This window comes from Lupinus angustifolius, unplaced genomic scaffold (genome assembly GCF_001865875.1).
Source record: "Lupinus angustifolius cultivar Tanjil unplaced genomic scaffold, LupAngTanjil_v1.0 Scaffold_498, whole genome shotgun sequence".
Classification (NCBI taxonomy): Eukaryota; Viridiplantae; Streptophyta; class Magnoliopsida; order Fabales; family Fabaceae; genus Lupinus; species Lupinus angustifolius.
Window position 1 is genome coordinate 97,780 of NW_017727867.1, and position 7,255 is coordinate 105,034.

Sequence of the window (7,255 nt, forward strand, 5' to 3'; positions counted from 1 at the left end):
ATTAGTACGAGTGGAAAAACATGAGAGGTTGTTGTCATATTGGAAGTCATTATATGTGAGGCATTTTTTTTAATGTTTTGCATATTGAAAATATATATTTGAAAGTCTCCTTGATACCTTACTCAATATTCCTGGTAAGACTAAAGATAATTTGAGTGTAAGATTGGACTTGGTTAGTAAGAAAATAAGAACATATTTGGGACGCATAAAGAAAGGAAAACACATGTTTCTACCCCCAACAACTTGTACTATATCTAGGAAAGAGATAATGGAATTTTGTAAGTTTCTTCATCTTGTTAAGGTTTCAAGGTAATTTGTAGCAAAGTGATTGACCATGGGAAATTACATGCATTGTAAAGACAAATTATTGTGACTTTGTGTGAGTTTGACATGTATTTCTCATCTTCTTCTTTGACATAGTGGTTCATCTAGGCATTCATCTTGTCTGAGAGACATAACTATATAGTCCTTCATATATGAGTTGAGTATACCCATTTGAGCATTATATGGAGATATAAAAGGGTATATGAAAAATCGATCAAGACTAGAGAGTTGTATTGTTGAGCAATACATTGTTGAAGAAGCTCTTGGATTTTGTAATGGATACCTTGCAGATGCTGATTTCAAAGGCATTCTAAAGCCTCGTTATACCAAACAAAATTTGGTGAATGAATTATTGGAAAACAAACATTGCCTATATCAAGGAAAAAATTGGAGCAAACACACTTATATGTTTTACACAATGCTAATGAAGTTGAACCATATGTTGAAAGACATAAAGAAATGCTTAGGAATTCTAACTCAAGTAAGAATAGAAATTAGATTTCTACTTAACATAATCAGTGTTTTATAAAATAATTAAGAGATCACATTGTTGAGAAGTTAAATATAAACACACATTACAAAAATAACAATAAGACTATATTTACAATATTATTATATTATTATTTCTTATCTTAACATTGAGATGTTTTCTAAAAGTAAATTGATTATATAAATATAAAATAAAACTATAATATATGGTTTAAAAATTAATTACGAAAATGTAGTAATAGTTTTTATCTTACAATATTGATAATCGTCCACCATGAAAAATACTACATTAATTTTGTATCTTTTTAGTAAAATTATACATTATTTTTTTATACTTACACAAATCTCATGTAATATTTACACAAGACGCCCCTAATTATGTACATACATTACAGTGACCACCCCCCCTATAGGAGAGTTAATGTAATTTTTTAAATAAAAATACTGACAAGTGTAATTAAGTTAATTACAAAATATGATATATTGTGAAGACAAATCAAAATAGTATAAAATTCAATATTTATTCATTATTTTGGTTAGTTACAATATAATACAAAAATGATTTAAACATATCCTGAGAATTATTGATGCACTTGGTAACAAGCCAAAAATAATGAATACACATTAACTTTTATAATATTTGGACTTATCTTCACAACATAACATATTTTGTTTGATTTAATTCTGTTCGTCACCATTTTCTTGTTTAAGAAATTACACTTATCTCTGCTATAATGGTGAACAATGTAATGAATGTATATAATTAGGGGTTTGTGTAGATTTAAAAATAAATGAGTGATTTATATAATTTCAGTAAAACTTAGAAGTATCAATGTAACTTATTCTTAATATTATTGTTTAAGAAATCTTTAAATTATATAAAGTTTAATACAAGTGAAGTCATATATTAAATTTCGAAAATATTAATGAAAAAAATGAAGAACATAAAAAATATTACACAAAAAGTATTTATCACGTGGAAGTGGAGCAGTCACACATGTTTCTTGGGTAAATGTGATGGAAGGGGATTCTCCGTCCAAAATCATAGTATCTTTGTATTCATAGTTAATTAAATCTTCTAAATATTATTAAAATATTAATTTAAAATTTTTATTTATTTTTATTTTAATTAAGTGATATTTTTTCTTTGATTGAGACAAGAACTGAGACAGAAATAAGTCAGAAATAAGTGACAAGTAATATGTGTCCAAATAGATAATTTGTGTCAAGAAGGGGGAGAAATATCCTCTATCACAATAAAATCATGTCTTCGTGTATCAAACCAATCAAACTTAATAAAATAATATAGAAATAATAATTTTTAATATTATAATTTTTATTTTCAATTAAAGAAAATCTTTTAATTGGTTGTGGACATCAACTAAGACAAAGGACACCTTATCCCATTCTAAAATGTGATATCCGATTAATTAGCTTAGTAAAGTAATAAATAGAGTTTGACCATGTGGTGCTGCTATCCTCCTCATCTTCTATTTATTTAGCTTCTGATATTAGACTTGTGAAATTAAGTGGAAATCTGAGAAACCTAGAAAAAATGCCAGAGAAAGAGAATTCTTCACAAGAAGATAACACTATGTTTTCTCCTTACAAGATGGGAAACTTCAACCTCTCACACAGGGTAGTAATGGCACCCGTGACAAGGTGTAGGGCATTGGAGGGTATACCACAACCAGCAATGCGTGAGTACTATTCTCAAAGAGCAACACAAGGTGGGTTTCTAATCAGTGAAGGCACCGCAATTTCTTCAACTTCTGCTGGGTTTCCTCATGCACCTGGGATTTATACAGAAGAACATGTTGAGGCATGGAGAAATATAGTGGACGCAGTGCATGCCAAAGGAAGCATTTTCTTTTGTCAACTATGGCATGTTGGTCGTGCTTCTCATTCAGTGTATCAGCCTGGTGGTGCAGCACCCATTTCTTCCACCAGCAAACCCTTATCTGATAAGAGTAAAGTTCTCTTGCCTGATGGAACCTATGACTTTTATCCACAACCTCGACAACTAAACACTTCTGAGATACCAGAGATAGTGGAGCATTATCGACAATGTGCTATTAATGCAATTCGAGCTGGTTTTGATGGTATCGAGATTCATTCGGCTCATGGGTATCTCATTGATCAGTTCTTGAAAGATGGGATCAATGATCGAACTGATGAATATGGTGGATCTTATGAAAACCGGTGCAGGTTTTTATTGCAGGTGGTTCACGCAGTTGCTTCTGCTATTGGAGCAAAACGAGTTGCTGTCAGAATTTCACCAGCAATTGATCACCTTGATGCAACTGACTCTGACCCACTTGGTCTTGCCTTAGCAGTGGCTGAGAGACTCAACAATCTCCAGAAAGAGCATGGAAGCAAACTCACTTACCTACATGTTACTCATCCTCGCTATTCACATAGAACCAAAATCCAGTTAGGTCAACATTCCACTGAAGATGAACAAGTTAAATTGCTGAAGACCTTGAGAAAAACTTATGATGGAACATTCATGTCATCTGGTGGATTCACTAGGGATTCTGGAATGAAAGCTATAGCAGAAGGTGATACTGACTTAGTTTCCTATGGTCGTTATTTTATAGCCAATCCAGACTTGGTCCTTAGGTTGAAGCTTAATGCAGATCTAAATGACTATAATAGGATGACTTTTTACACACATGATCCTGTTATTGGCTATACAGATTACCCTTTCCTCGATGAACCAAGTGAAACATAAGTGAGGAAGAACCAACACCTTCCCTCTCATTCTATTGTTTGTGTCCTTTTGAAATTTGATAGCTGCAGTGAGTGACAAAGTAGCATTAAGAATAATAATGGGCACCCAAGAATAAGTTGTCATCAAGCCCCAATAAGTAGTTGTAATTCCTAGCTTGCATTAACGATTACTTTCATAAATATTTTTCATAACTATAGCAATATAATTATGAAATTATGGAATATATTGTTAATCCATCGCTTAATCCATAGATGTAATTGTTACGTTGCTAAGCAGTATGTTGATCCTACATTTTTTATTAAATAATTTTTTCATCATAATATTGAAATACTAATATTTTATGTTTGTTTGAGTAAAACGAGCTTTGTTTAATAATGAATATAAATTATTTTTTATTTTTTTATTTTTTATTTTTGATTGTCTAAATAATATATAATTATTTTTCATTTTTCAGAAATAATAATTATGAATAATATGTATTTAGATTCAGCCTATACAAATTTGTATTGTAGTCATTGTTTTAAGAAAACCAACCCCACAATTTTGGAGATTCTTATGGTGGTCATAGTCCCCACATGTGGCCTCATTTTTTCATGTTCTAATGAAATGGGGATTATCTTACATACTTTTTGTATTTCAATGGTGTCTTGGAACATAGGAATCTCATTATCTTGGGACACGAGACATGAATTTTTTAAGACTGATCTTTGTGTTTCCAATGAACTACTGAATGTTAAGGATGTTGATGTTATTAACAACTCCAAATAACACTAACTTGTCCAATGGTTACACATAAATAACATATGTAGTAAAACGACATAAGGAGATGCTTAAGAATTCTAATGAGGTTGAACCATATCTTGAAAAACATAAGGAGAGGCTTAAGAATTCTAACCCAAGTAAGAATGGAAATTAGATTTCTACGTAGCATAATCAGTGTTTTATAAAGTAACTAAGAAATTACATTGTTGAGAAGTTGAATATAAACACACATTACAAAATAACAATAACAATATATTTACAATATTATTCTATTATTATTTTTTATCTTAATATTGAGGTGTCTTCTTCAAGTAAATTGATTATATAAACATAAAATAAGTGTCAAACATACCTAAATTTCATACACTTTTATGACACTTATCTTAAGCATAATTGAGAAAAACCAACTTCAAACAATACTTTTTGTATAAAATATCACAATCTTGTATGTTTGTGTGTATTTCTTTTTTATGTATTTTGTAGGATTTAGAAGGATGAAAAGAAGAGAATAAAGACTCTTGGTAAAAAAGAAAACGAAGTCAAAAACCAAGGTACTCAACTAGGCAGCTAAGCGTGGATCAAGCCACACTAAGCTGACCTGGACCAAGCTGCTCAGGACTAGTTTGGTCCATGACTAGTTTGGTCCTGGGCTGAGTAACCAAGCAAGTCCCTTCAGCTGCTTGCTTGAGTAGCTTGGTCCAGGTCATGCTGGTGTCCAAGTCATGCTGGTGTCCAGGTCATGCTAGTGTCCAGGTCAGCTTAGCGGGGCTTGGTCCACGCTTAGCTGCCTGGTTGAGCATCTTGATTTTTTTGACTTTTTTGCTTTTTGACTATGAGTCTTTTTTTCTCTTCTTTTCTTCATTCTAAATCCTACAAAATACATAAAAAAGAAATACACATACAAATATACAAGATTGTGATATTTTATACAAAAATTATTATTTTAAATTGGTTTTTTCCAATTATGCTTAAGATAAGTGTCATAAAAGTGTATGAAATTTAGGTATGTTTGGCACTTATCAAACTCCCCCAACTTAAAACTTTGTTTGTCCTCAAACAAAAGGTGAAAATTATCTGAAAATTAATTTGGCTAAAAATAATAATGATGATCAACATGATTTCAAATGTGTAAGCATGTCAAAAATACATTTCAATGAGATTTTTCATGGTTTGTGAATTTTGACACATAATGCTTCAAACAAGAAATCAATGCTTTTGCTTATAAAAAATGTGTAAGAATTTACCTAAGCAAATATTTTTCTAACGAAAAAGTGTTTCTTTTCCACACAAGTTAAAAGTTAGAACTTTTGGAGGGTAAGTGTTTTACTCAATTTTTCAAGAATTTGTTTGTAGTAATTTGAACTTGTTTTTCATCTAACCTATTCTCTTAAATTTCATAATTACTCAAAGATCACTAAGGTCTTTATTTAGGTTGTAATGAGGCTTGGTTTGGATAATGATTTTTCTAGATTTTTCAAGGCTAAGTTAAAAAAGAGAGCATTTTTGAAAAAATTTCAATGGAATACTTTACTCTTCTTTTTTCCATTATTTTTTTTTTCTAACCTCTTTTACTTTTTGAACCTTGGTTTCTATTTTTTTTTTTCAATCTCTTTTTGTTTCTTTTTTCATTTTTTTTTGAAGATTGAGTTTTTTTTCTTTTACTTTTGAGAAGCAAAGTCCACCAATTTTCCTCTCAACTTGATTCTTTCAAACTACTCTTTAAAATTTAATGCTCTCTTAGAATATTTTTTCAATTTGGTTTTATGGGATAGTTTGAAAAAAAAAATTATTTCATTTGTTTTGGCTCAAGGAGGCTTGCAAATGATGTTCCTAACTTGGTTTGGACTTAAGATAAGTGCCATAAAAGTGTATGAAATTAGGTATGTTTGGCACTTATCAGTGGCCTAGAAGAATTTCTATATATAGGGCATTCCATTCGAGCATAAAGAGGATCATAACATACAATACATCTTACACATTCTGCCTAGAAATTATCTGAAGTTCTCTCTTCTTGTTCTTAGTTCTTAGGAGCTTTATTTCAAGTAAGTTTGTAATTTTAGTTTAGAATTCAAGAGGAGAAAAGGAGAAGGCAAATGAGATGCAAAAATTAATTTTGTAATCTAATTTGGAACTCAAAGCATCCAATCCTTGGATGGGTGGCTCATGCTCCTAACAATTTTTTTTGAATATTGTTATGTAATTTCTACTTCTTCTTATATTCTACAAGATTTGAATTTTAATCATTCAAGTTGGTGCTTTGATTAATTTTACTTGTTTGAGAAATTATTAATTCTCTTTTTAGATTGATCACTTAAAAATTGATTTCAAGTCATAAAATCACTTGTCTCAAACACTTAAGAAATAAAGTAAGAAATAGTTGTACTACTTAGTTTATTTGTCAAGTTAAATATACTTTTCTTAAGATCTTATATTCACTACTACTTCAATATTAGAGTAGCCAAGATTAGGGTGTGACAACCTAGTCTCTTTATGGATGTAATATTGTTTAAATAAATATAAGTGATTATCATTCTACCATTTTAGGACATACACTAAAAGGAGGATTTCAGACCTTGGTGTTTGGAGTTAATCAAAGTAAAACATAAGAACTTGTCTAAGTAGTTCAAATTCATAAGAAGTTGAGAAATATTTTCCTTATTCAAAATGATCTTATCTCCTCGAGAATTTGCTAATATGTAATTTATGTTTCTTGTTAACTTGTTTATGTGCAAAACAACACAAAAACCAACAAAATATGTTTTACTCATTATTGTGCATTGACATGTTCATATGATTCATTCTATTAGGCAATTCCTTGTCGTTCGACATAACCCTATACTATACTACAATTGAATCTTGAAAGAGGTGTAAATTGTAAAATAGTAAAGTGTTATCAATAAATTTATTTGTTGAAACACCTTTTAATATACAAATGTGATGAAACTA

General features: G+C 30.2%; 1 pseudogene; it reads left to right on the top strand.

Moving 5' to 3' along the window:
- The first annotated feature begins 2,368 nt into the window (after positions 1–2,368).
- LOC109341551 lies at positions 2,369–3,668 on the top strand (annotated as a pseudogene).
- The last annotated feature ends 3,587 nt before the right edge of the window (positions 3,669–7,255 follow it).